The 12,208-nt window shown below is 40.5% G+C and overlaps 1 long non-coding RNA gene and 1 pseudogene across 1 annotated transcript; one reads left to right on the forward strand and one right to left on the reverse strand.

Annotated features, from left to right (window-relative positions):
• Positions 1-2,674: 2,674 nt before the first annotated feature.
• Positions 2,675-3,439, reverse strand: LOC148694243 (uncharacterized). The gene is made up of 3 exons (XR_015966136.1): positions 3,222-3,439; positions 3,051-3,132; positions 2,675-2,832 (listed from the first exon to the last, which is right to left on the reverse strand). It is a non-coding gene; the product is annotated as an uncharacterized LOC148694243 (long non-coding RNA).
• A 722-nt stretch (positions 3,440-4,161) lies between these two features.
• On the forward strand, positions 4,162-4,863 carry LOC137740542 (pectinesterase pseudogene; annotated as a pseudogene).
• Positions 4,864-12,208: the final 7,345 nt, after the last annotated feature.

The raw sequence follows: 12,208 nt of genomic DNA on the forward strand, positions 1-12,208 counted from the left end.
ATATACATATAAGGCTTACATGATTCATTCCCCTGGGTGATGTGGGATGTAACAATCCACCCCCCTTAGGGGCCTGACGTCCTCGTCGGCACACCACGGCCAGAGTTAGGCTCTGATACCAAATTGTCACATCTCAGCCCGGGATCCACCACATCCCTGGCCCGCTCCACCACCGTAGCACTATATTGTTAGCTTGGGGCCCCTACTACGCCCTCACGGTTTTGTTTCTGGAAACTCACACAAGCACTTCCTAGTGGGTCACCCATCATGGGAATGCTTTCGGGCGCTACTCACTTAACTTCGGAGTTCCCATGGAACCCGAAGCTAGTAAGCTCCCAAAAGGTCTCGTGCTAGGTAAAGATGAGAATATACATATAAGGCTTATAGGATCCATTCTCCTGGGCGATGTGGGATGTAGCACATGGTGTCTTGGCAGGGGAAGATGGAGCCTATGTGGACAGTTTGACTATATAGTTCACATATTTGGTTGGCGGTTGGTCATGGGGTGGAGGAGAAAGGTCAGGCAGCATGTAATCACAATTTTTTTTTTTTTGAAAAAAAAAAATGAGAGAGAATGAAAGTAGGGTAAAATTCCAACTCTTGATAATGTCTTAAAGCCCATATAGCATTTATCATTGACTTATACCTAGTTAATAAAAATATGTCATTGATTAAGTCCATAACAAAAATATGTCACTAACATATGGCTAAATAGTAAAGTCTTTATTGATCTTTGGCTAAATTACCTTTAAAAAATTTAGGTATTGTGAAGCTTCACCTCACGCCTTAAGGCTTTCGCCTAAGCAGGGCTATCCATGAAACGCCTCGCTCACGCGCCTTCGCCTTTTAAAACATCGATATCAAGCAAAAAATTCTTGGTCCATTCAACCTCTATGCATGTAATATCAAGAGCTAGGAGTTCAAATTCTATTGTACTTCTGGAAAATATTGTTTGATTGTTAGATCCCCAAGATATAGATAAAACCAAACCCTGGGGGCAGGCGGGGTAGACTGCTAATGTCACAAGAAAAGGATAGACTACTTTGAGAGGAAACAAATATTCTAGACAATAGATAAACCTTATCTTATTAGGTAATAATGTTAATTAGCCTTCAACTATGTCACCATGCTCAATGTACATCATAAATTAGGATCCCAAAGTTAACATATATAATTCCCGTTCCTAAATGGCTAAAATTTCTTTGGGATTTTAACCATGGAAGGAGGGGGTGTCAAACTACTTCCATACCAACTCAATGTAAAAGTAGCATGCAAACTTGCAAACCACAAAATGAAGCCCAAATCAATCATTTTCTCCCTCTGCCAGTCCCGTCCTAGTTATAGTTATAAGGGTGCGTTTATTGCACCAAACTGTCTAAGATTGGACTAGCTTCAAGAATTAAGTTGAACTGGCTTAGACTAGATTAAGCTGGGCTGACTTAGTGAAGCGTTTGGTGCAGTGTCGGACTAAGAAGCAGGGCTATAGTATTATATTATTAAATATGTATTTGTTAATGTTTTATTTTTAATTTAATATATCAATTAATATTTTGTATTACTTTATCTTTTTTCTCTATTTTTCTAGAACCATCTTCCTCTCCAATCTCTTCATTCATCTTTTTCTCCGCCACTCCCTCCCCATTACCCTTTTCTCCCATTTTTGTCCCTTCTTTTCTTTGTACCAGTCTCCTTCCCCTCAATTTTTTTCTCCGGTTTTACTTCTGTACCAGTGTCCCCTTTCCTTTCCCTCCCTTTGTATTTATTTTTCTATTTTTTCATATTCGGTACCTGTATTTTCTGGACAAATCATAGTTGCGCAAGAAAAATCACTCAAATTCACTTCACCCGATGCAAAAGTTTTTAATCTTGCACCAATCCTTTGCATGAAATTTCCCTAACTATGTTTCCAACCCAACCCTTTGCACCCAAAACTTTTTAATTTTAAAATCCCAAGTCACAATCTCTTAGCAACTATGTTGTCAATGGAAGAATATGGGTCACCATTAGCAACAAGGCTGTTGTTGTCCAGCCACCATGGCTGATGTCGGTGGTGGAAGAATATGGGTCATCACCTCTGATCAATGATGCCTAGCAGGCCAGCCACCATGAACGTCTGAAGCTTCAAGCAGAGAGAAAGGAAATATAGAAAGAAAGAGAGAAGCAGGGACTGGGTAGGGGTGAAGCAAAGAGGAAAGGGTCTTAGCAATCCGCTCCTTCTCGAGGGGTCTCGCTAAGACCACCTAGCGAGTGTTTTAGTCAGAGCAAATCCCACCTAGTCTCATTAAACTTTGTTCCTCTTGCATACAAACACTGGACTACACTAGCTTTTATTCTAGTCCAGTCCAGTGAGGCCTAGTGAAGCTAAACAAACACGCCCTAAGAGGGTAAGAGGGTCCAGGAACGGCCAATATGATGTGCAGATAGATACTACAACAATCTAACCCAAATAATTTTAAACACAAAGCTTAGGTTTACCATCATTTTCAAAATAGGAAATCCTTAAAGGCGAGTTTGTCCGGCATTCTCGCCGTGAGTACTAATAGATAGAATATAAAGGAAAACTAACGAAAAGTCCAAAAAACCTTTCTTTTTAATGAAAAGTCATTTTTAAAGGTACAGTGAAGAGTAACAGGAAAATACATAAATTTGATTTTTAGTTAAAAGTGAACAGTACCGGGAGTGTTTTGTTAAACCTCCCTTTTAATAACTGTCTAATAGATTACAAACTACACTACGAGGAAATTAGCTTACGTACTGGACTTTTTTATTCGATGTGTACTCCTTGACTGCATCCCAGTTCACGGAAACATGAGGCAGTTTAACAATGTGACACTGCAACAAAGAATAGTATGAACAGTATTAATTTTTATACTTACATTGTAAAATGTGTAAATAAAAATTGTTAATTGCTTTTAATTATAATCTCCAACAAGACTGTACATGTAACTTGATTCTCTGGCCGTGTAGAGTAGTAGCAGTAACGTTTGCCTTCTGTATAGCCAAAGAAGCATATTCTAGGTTGCGGAATTGCAGATACCCATAATGTTTACCTTCAATCTTGTCGACATCGACACTCTGCATGCCATTAGCACCAAGCCTACCAAAATATCTGAAGAGATCATATTTAATAACCTGCGTACACATCAATTATTGCAAATGAGCTAGATTTACATGTTGAAAACCTATATCCTTTATACCCAAAAATATATGTAGTAGTAAACCTTTAGCAAGAGCAGTTTGATAAACATCCACATAATTAAACAGTAAACAATAAACAGGAACAACTCCTTCGCTGAATCTCGTTCACCTCTCCACCGTATTGCCTCTATAGTGACCATCTGCTCTACGGAGGAGTGTTACGTGGGCAATACAGCAGGATGACCATATGATTAACACGATGTTATTATGGATCCTGGGAAACAGAACCACAAAGCATGGTGATGGTATTGCTTAAGAATTCTTGCCTTTGGAGTAAAATTGGTCACAAGAACATCAGTAGATGCTACAGGTCGTAGCTTTGGCAGCTCGTACTGGTCACCTTCTAGGGCAGGTAGAATCTCCTTGACTCTTTCCGGGCACAAACAATGCATGTGGCAAGTATCCTTACAAAACCAACATTTCTTTCCCCTGACACATGGCTTACCATGAGGCTCCATACCCTGAAATTGTTTGACAGAACAGCCTGTTTGTAGCTGAGTCATTATGTTTTCCATTCATGACTGTTGTCCCCATTTTTCAGAACAATAAAGCCATTTAAATCGCAATTAATCAGAGCAGGTATTTTGTTTGTTTTTGCCTTGGATTGCACTCTGCGTTGGAGAAATTTTTAGTTGTGACAGGAATACGAGTGGTACATTACATGTTTTTATGTAAGTAGTAAGAAATTTTATTTTTTAAGTTATTAACATTTTAACACACATATCCCACTATTTATATGGCGACACGTGATGTACCATTCTGTGTGATGGTCACACTGAAAAATTTATCTCTATGTTGATAGATGAAACAGACCATTAATTACATACACTGATTGAGATTAAGAATCTACTTAAGCATTGTTGATCTAGAAGCTCCAAGTAAATTAGGGCAATTGCGTACTGAGAGTTGTCAAGAGTTTGACAATGTAACATTTCAAATATCTGATGAAAAACGTGAATATATATGGTTGTAGCTGCGGTTGGTGAGAAGTTTCTAGCTCGAAACATAACATTTGAAAACACAACAGGTTCATCAAAGCACCAAGTTGTTGCCCTAAGAGTAGGGTCCAATCTCTCAGCATTCTACCACTCCAACATTCTTGCGTACCAAGACTCGCTCCACGTGCACTCGAATCGCCAGTTTTTTTAAGGCTGCTTGGTAGCCGAAATAGTTAACTTCATCTTCGGCAATGTTGCTGTTATGTTACAAAATTGTGACATCCATACAAGAAAACCTGATTCCGGCCAGAAGAACATGGTCACTGCACAAGGCAGAACTGACCCGAATCAAAACACCGGCATCGTGATCCAAAAATCGAGAATCGTTGCCACTTTCGACTTGCAAGTCACAAAGAGCAACTTCAAAACGTTTTTGGGAAGGCCATGGAAAGAGTATTCAAGGACTGTGATCATGCAGTCAAGTATAACTGATATCATTGACCCTGCTGGGTGGCATGAATGGTCTAGCACTTTTGCCCTCAACACTTTGTTTTATGGAGAGTATGCTAACACTGGGGCAGGCGCTGGGACTGCAAACAGGATGATGTGGAAGGGGTTTAAGGTAATTACAAGTCCCACTGAGGCTGAGGCGTTTACGCCGGGCAACTTTATTGATGGTGGTAGTTGGTTGAGTTCTATTGGCTTTCCATTTTCTCTTGGGTTGTAAAATGTAAATTTACACTTGTTTTGTTATCGTACTACTGTATTCTTGTGAGGTTAGCTCGTGTTGGGTGATGTTTGACCTAAATTGTAATAATATCCCTTAAACTACTATATGTTGGTAATCAATAGGAGTATCTATTATTTTTGTCAAGAAATCAAAGTAATGTAGTGCAAAGTTGAAAGTTCTTGCTGTGGATTTATTGAATCACATAGTAGCGGCAGTGTGAAATATATTGCAAAATTATAGTAACTATTTACATAAACAAATATAACAAATTAAATGTGTAATTACTATCAGACTTGTGAAATTTAAATGAGAAAAAAAAAAGAATAAGAAATGATGGCCTGTGACCCGAAGAGAGTGCAATGTCATTGCAAGTTGTAGACGCCTCCCCACGTGAAGGTTATGGCGGTGTCTACAGCTCCAAGATACAACGCAAAGCCTCACAGGATGGCTGATTCACTATTCACGCCAACGGCAGACGGAATTGCCAAGTCATAATCAATTGCACAAGGAATAAAACAAAAGGATTGCAGGAATTGATGATCATAGAAAATCAAGAGTGAGGGAGACATAATAATTTTTAGCATATTCTGTTTTTCTGTATGAGGTTTCTAATTTAAAGAACTCCTCATACCCCTTCGAAAAAGGATACGACTCTTCAAATAAAACACAACTCTTAGTTATTAAAAATAAGTAAAATAATAAGTTTTGAATCTTTAAAACAAAATCAAGTAAAAATACTTAAAAACAACCGACAAAACCCCACAATGATTCAAAACTCTATTAGGAATAAAATAGACACATTTTGAAGAAACGGAAGTTTGGGGGCAATTTGTATACTATGCAACAGGTATAGGTGTCTTTTGGATTTGAACCTACACTTATTGTTCATAGTTTTCGCCTGAAGGAATCATAGGAAACTAAGTGTTGAACTGGATAACCTCTTAATTTAGATTACAACATATGTCGCACATAGTATTGATAAAAAACTTGGCGCGAGTCAACGCTATTTATGGCCATGCGTGTAACGCCCCGACCCCAAATATTTATTTTCGGGAAATAATTCCGATGATAGGCCTATTTCAAACTCTTGTTGTGACATCCCACATCGCCCAGGGGAGTGATCCTTATATGATATTCCCATCCTTACCTAGCACGAGGCCTTTTGGGAGCTCACTGGCTTCGGGTTCCGTAGGAACTCCGAAGTTAAGCGAGAAGGGGGCTAGAGCAATCCCATGATGGGTGACCCACTGGGAAGTTGCTCGTGAGTTCCCAAAAACAAAACCGTGAGGGAATGGTAAGCCCAAAGCGGACAATATCGTGCTACGGTGGTGGAGCGGGCCCGGGAAGTGATCCGCCCCGGGCCGGGATGTGACAATTTGGTATCAGAGCCTAACCCTGGCCGCGTGTGTGCCGACGAGGACGTCGGGCCCCTAAGGGGGGTGAATTGTGACATCCCACATCGCCCAGGGGAGTGATCCTTATATGATATTCCCATCCTTACCTAGCACGAGGCCTTTTGAGAGCTCACTGGCTTCGGGTTCCATAGGAACTCCGAAGTTAAGCGAGAAGGGGGCTAGAGCAATCCCATGATGGGTGACCCACTGGGAAGTTGCTCGTGAGTTCCCAAAAACAAAACCGTGAGGGAATGGTAAGCCCAAAGCGGACAATATCGTGCTACGGTGGTGGAGCGGGCCCGGGAAGTGATCCGCCCCGGGCCGGGATGTGACAATTGTTGTGACATCCCGTCCCGGAAATATCGAAACGTACGTGTGAAATTACAAGTTTGCCCCTAGAGCGTTTTCGTCACATTATTGGTTGTGTGGTGTGGTGTGGCATGTTTGGAACCACACACACTCCTACCCACACTCCCTTTCTCTCTGTCTCTTTTTCCCTGTTTCTCTCTCTCTCCCCCGAGCTCCATTCCCTTTCTTCTTCTTTGAAAACGTACGGACAAACCCCAAAACCCCTCAAACCTTAACAGATCGAGGGAACCAAGTACACCATCAAGTTCGTGAGGCTGAGAGGAGTCCAGTGGTACCATTTTCAGGTAAGGACTTCGACGTTTTCACGTCGATTTTACAAGCTCCGTTTTAGTCACTGTTCATGCAAGATTAATCTAGTTAGTTTTTGGACTTTTGAAGCTTGTAGATGTGTTGGTGAGGTCCCAAGAAGCTTGGGAGTGCATCGTTGGACGAAATTGGACGTCGGAACCACGAACTGTAAGTTTGGCCGAATTTTCATATTTTTGGAAAGTTTGATTCCGTTGTTTTTAGGCCCTAAAACTTGTCCAACGTGGTAGATTATGATTAGGGCTTCATTTTGGTATAAATTACGTGAAAAATAGATGAAAAACGAAGGAGAATAGTGAGTTTAAAGTTTTCCCAGTTTTCCGGTGACCAGAGTCCGGCGAGGGTAGGCCGGAGAAGAAACAGGAATATTCCGTTAATTTTAACGGAATATTCCTAACGGCAGTAACGGTATCCGGTTAAGTTTAACGGAATATTCCGGAATTTTAACGGAATATTCCTGACGGTGTCAATTGACACCGTCAGTGTGCATGGCACGTGGCCGCGCGTGGGGGCGCGTAGGTCCGTGCCTATTTTGGCGCGTGGGGGCGCGTGAGAGGTCCAAAAAATTATTTTAAAAATATGGTTGTGATCCTGAGGTTGTGTAGAGCACGTTGGTATATTCAATTGTCCATTTTGAGCAATGTATGAGAAGTTATTACGAGGAATTGGTTATGTGCTTTAAAGTTAACATTTTTATAGCTATTTCGCATATAGGTGACACGTACCCCGAGGACGAGCGTGCACACGCGAGGCAGGGGGGCTACGACCCTTCTACATACCAGTGAGTGGGCCTTTGGTTTTCCGTATATACCTATATACTATATTTTCCCAGAACTTGAATAAATGTTTATTCGTTATGCCATGCATTACATATTCGTTTTTCGTGCATCGTTGGGTACGTTATTAGTTACATATATTTATGCATATGCATATTGGGTGTTGTGGACGCACAGGTAAGTGCCAGGTAAGCGTTATTCACGTTTATGTTTCAGTAGTGGTTTGAGATAGTTAGAGAGCTCATAACCTGCACCCCCGGTGTTAGTGCTCCCGCCCGTGGCCAGGGCACAATCCTTCACGTGATGTTCACCTCCCGCACCTTATGCTTACCTTGGATTCAAGGTAGGTGCACAGGCCTGTCGTACATACCACTTTAGGTGGTTCCGACTCGTAGGTGACCCGCGATTATTCGCCCAATCTTCACGTGATCGTAGCACTTATTTACACCCAGGCCTGTCGTACAGACTACTTTAGGTGGTTCCGACTCGTGGGCAGGTTTAGACATTGAGATTGAGATTTGAGCTCTAGATGCAGTCGTACATGTCACGTTAGGTGACTCCGACTGCCAGATTATATGATATTGATATGTTTATACCTGGGCACTTGCATATCGTTATGAGACTTCGACATGGCATATCATCGAGCATGATTGACATACCTTTGAGCATATTTGGCATATGTATTATGTGTATATATTTTCTGGGAAGTATACAGGTTTTACGGCGAGGGGTTAGAAAGTATTTTATAAATGGTTTTCGAAAGCTTTGTTTTTGCACACTCACGCTTTTGTTTTGCGCCCCTCCAGGTTCTAGTTGAGTAGCAGTTCCGGTGGTTTCCCAGAGGGCTTTTCCGGCACTTCTGACAGACACCAATCATAGTAGGGTCACCTTCGGGTGTACTTTTGTCGCAACTTTTCCTTTGTCGCAACTTTTCCTTTGGGCTACTGTAGACCTGCTCTTAATTTGTGACTCACACGCTAGCACTTGTATTAGTACATTGTATGCTAGTTGGTTTTTATTTACTCGTACTTTATATTACTACTTTATTAGCTTCCGCACGTGCACATGGCTACGTCACCTTTGTGTGACGGCCAGCACGCTCCGATCTCGGTCAGGGTGTGTCACTTGTTTATTTCACTACCATTAAACCTTATTCTTTATTTCAATTTCGTAATTACTCCCAAAATCTACAGCCAAAATTTACTTACCAAAAACATAAGATTCTAATTTTCAATTAAATCACCATAATTTCTTTTCTTCCCTCAAATTTCCAACAAAAAAAATTTAATCTCAATTATTTAAGGCTGCATCTAATCCCTATTAGACTACCTATGTACCCTTGATGCGGGATCAAGCATGTCGTAGTTCATCTTTCATTTTCATTCCATTTCCAAAGACATTTAAGTAACCAAAATAACCAACATTGGGTTTAATAATCGAAACACATCAATTGGATACCAAATTCATATTTAGAATATCAAAATTTGCACAAAATGGTAGTATCGGCCCACTGACCACGCGCTGCCGCACATGCCGCCTTGGGTGGCACTCAGCCACCCTGACTCGTCAGAAAATTTAACTATTTCCAAAAATTACCAAATTTTGTAGGAATGTACAATTCAAGGAGAGGAACTTTTTCATACCTGGGCCGAACCCTAGTTCGGTCGGGAAGTGGCCGGAAAACCCCTCAAACCGTCAAAAACCCTCAATTTGGGCAGTTGTCAATTCGGCTCTATGGATGCTCCGACGCCCCCAACCTTGGTTGGGCTTTGTTCCTGGTCTCAAGAGGATTTGAATGATGGTGGTAGTCGACGGTGGTGCTTCCCACATACAGCGAATCGCGGTCGTGCACCCATTTAGACCGGCAGGCTCCACACTCGATCCATAAAATTAGTTCTTTAAAAAAAGGATACATTTCATATCATATAAAAAAAGAAGATAGAACCCATCAAATTAATCAAAATGCAAAACGATTTCAAGCCCAAAAGAAGAAAACATCAAAACCCAAAAAATTCATCCCCCACAGATCCTCATCACGACTTTACTTGTTTTGGGCTTAACAAGAAGGCCTTGGTGTGAAAGATCACACCAACAAGGCGTGTGTATTGAAATCAGAGTTTTTTGGGTCTGATTTCGATTTTTTTTTTCTCCTGCAGTTGGTTGTGGCGGTGTGGCGACGTTGATGAGTCCCACTGAGAACAAGTTGTTGGATTGGGAGTGGAAGAAGGCAGAGACAGATCGACGTGGTGTCCTGGTGGGGAAAGATGGAGCGCACGTGGACAGTTTGACTATATATTTCATAGATTTGGTTAGCAGTTGGTCATGGGGTGGAGGAGAAAGGTCAAGCAGCATGTAATCACAATTTTTTTCTTTGAAAAAAAAAAAAATGAGAGAGAATGAAAGTAGGGTAAAATTCCAACTCTTGATAATGTCTTAAAGCCCATGTAGCATTTATCATTGACTTATACCTAATTAATAAAAATATATCATTGATTATGTCCATAACAAAAATATGTCACTGACATATGGCTAAATAATAAATTTTTTATTGATCTTTGGCTAATTACCTTCAAAAAATTTAGGTATTGTGAAGTTTCACCTCACGCCTCAAGGCTTTCGCCTAAGCGGGCCTATCCATGAAATGCCTCGCTCACGCGCCTTCGCCTTTTAAAACATTGATATCAAGCAAAAAATTCTTGGTCCATTCAGCCTCTATGCATGTAGTATCAAGAGCTAGGAGTTCAAATTCTATTGTTCTTCTGGAAAATATTGTTTGATTGTTAGATCTCCAAGATATAGATAAAACCAAACCCTATGGGCAGGCGGGGTAGACTGCTAATGTCACAAGAAAAGGGTAGACTACTTTGAGAGGAAACAAATATTCTGGAAAATAGATAAACCTTATCTTATTAGGTAATAATGTTAATTAGCCTTCAACTATGTCACCATGCTCAATGTACATCATAAATTAGGATCCGAAAGTTAACATATATAATTCACATTCCTAAATGGCTAAAATTTCTTTGGGATTTTAACCATGGAAGGAGGGGGTGTCAAACTACTTCCATACCAACTCAATGTAAAAGTAGCATGTAAACTTGCAAACCACAAAATGAAGCCCAAATCAATCATTTTCTCCCTCTGCCAGTCCCGTCCTAGTTATAGTTAAAAGAGGGTACGAGGGTCCAGGAACGGCCAATATGATGTGCAGATACATACTACAACAATCTAACCCAAATAATTTTAAACACACAAATAATTTTAAACACAAAGCTTAGGTTTACCATCATTCGCAAAATAGAAAAACCTTAAAAGCGAGTTTGTCCGGCACTTTCGCCGTGAGTACTAATAGAAAAATAAATAGATAGATATAACTGTCTAATAGATTACAAACTACACTACGAGGAAATTAGCTTACGTACTAGACTTTTTTATTGAATGTGTACCCCTTGAATGCATCCCAGTTCACGGAAACATGAGGCAGTTTAACAATGTGACACTGCAACAAAGAATAGAATGAACAGTATTAATTTTTATACTTACATTATAAAATGTGTAAATAAAAAATTGTTAATTGCTTTTAATTATAATCTCCAACAAGACTGTACATGTAACTTGATTCTCTGGCCGTCTAGAGTAGTCGTACTAACGTTTGCCTTCTGTATAGCCAAAGAAGCATCCAAGCCTACCAAAATATCTGAAACGATCATATTTAATAACCTGCGTACACATCAATTATTGCAAATGAGCTAGATTTACATGTTGAAAACCTATATCCTTTATACCCAAAAATATATGTAGTAGTAAACCTTTAGCAAGAGCAGTTTGATAAACATCCACATAATTAAACAGTAAACAATAAATAGGAACAACTCCTTCGCTGAATCTCGTTCCCCTCTCCACCGTATTGCCTCTACAGTGACCATCTGCTCTACGGAAGAGTGTTACGTGGGCAATACAGCACGATGACCATAGGGTTAACACGATGTTATTATGGTTCCTGGGAAACAGAACCACAAAGCATGGTGATGGTGTTGTGTAAGAATTCTTAATTGCCTTTGGAGTAAGATAGGTCACAAGAACATCGGTAGATGCTACAGGTCGTAGCTTTGGCAGCTCGTACTGGTCACCTTCTAGGGCAGGTAGAATCTCCTTGACTCTTTCCGGGCACAAACAATGCATGTGGCAAGTATCCTTACAAAACCAACATTTCTTTCCCCTGACACATGCCTTACCATGAGGCTCCATACCCTGAAATTCTTTGACATAACGGCCGATCAAGTAGCACATGGGTTTACGACAGTAGCAACAAACTAGTTGAAAACCAGGTAGAGAGGTATTTTACCAGGAGGGATCTCACGGAAGTAGGGGCTGAGATCAGGAAAGTCGTGGTACTCGCCACAAATCGCTACGATAATCCCCAGTATTGTGACAAATTTCGGATTTCACAGTACCCTCTGGTGGTTCTGTTTCTATACAAAATAAAAAAAATAAAAA

Source organism: Pyrus communis, chromosome 9 (genome assembly GCF_041283825.1).
Source record: "Pyrus communis isolate YQ-2024b chromosome 9, ASM4128382v1, whole genome shotgun sequence".
Taxonomy (NCBI): domain Eukaryota; kingdom Viridiplantae; phylum Streptophyta; class Magnoliopsida; order Rosales; family Rosaceae; genus Pyrus; species Pyrus communis.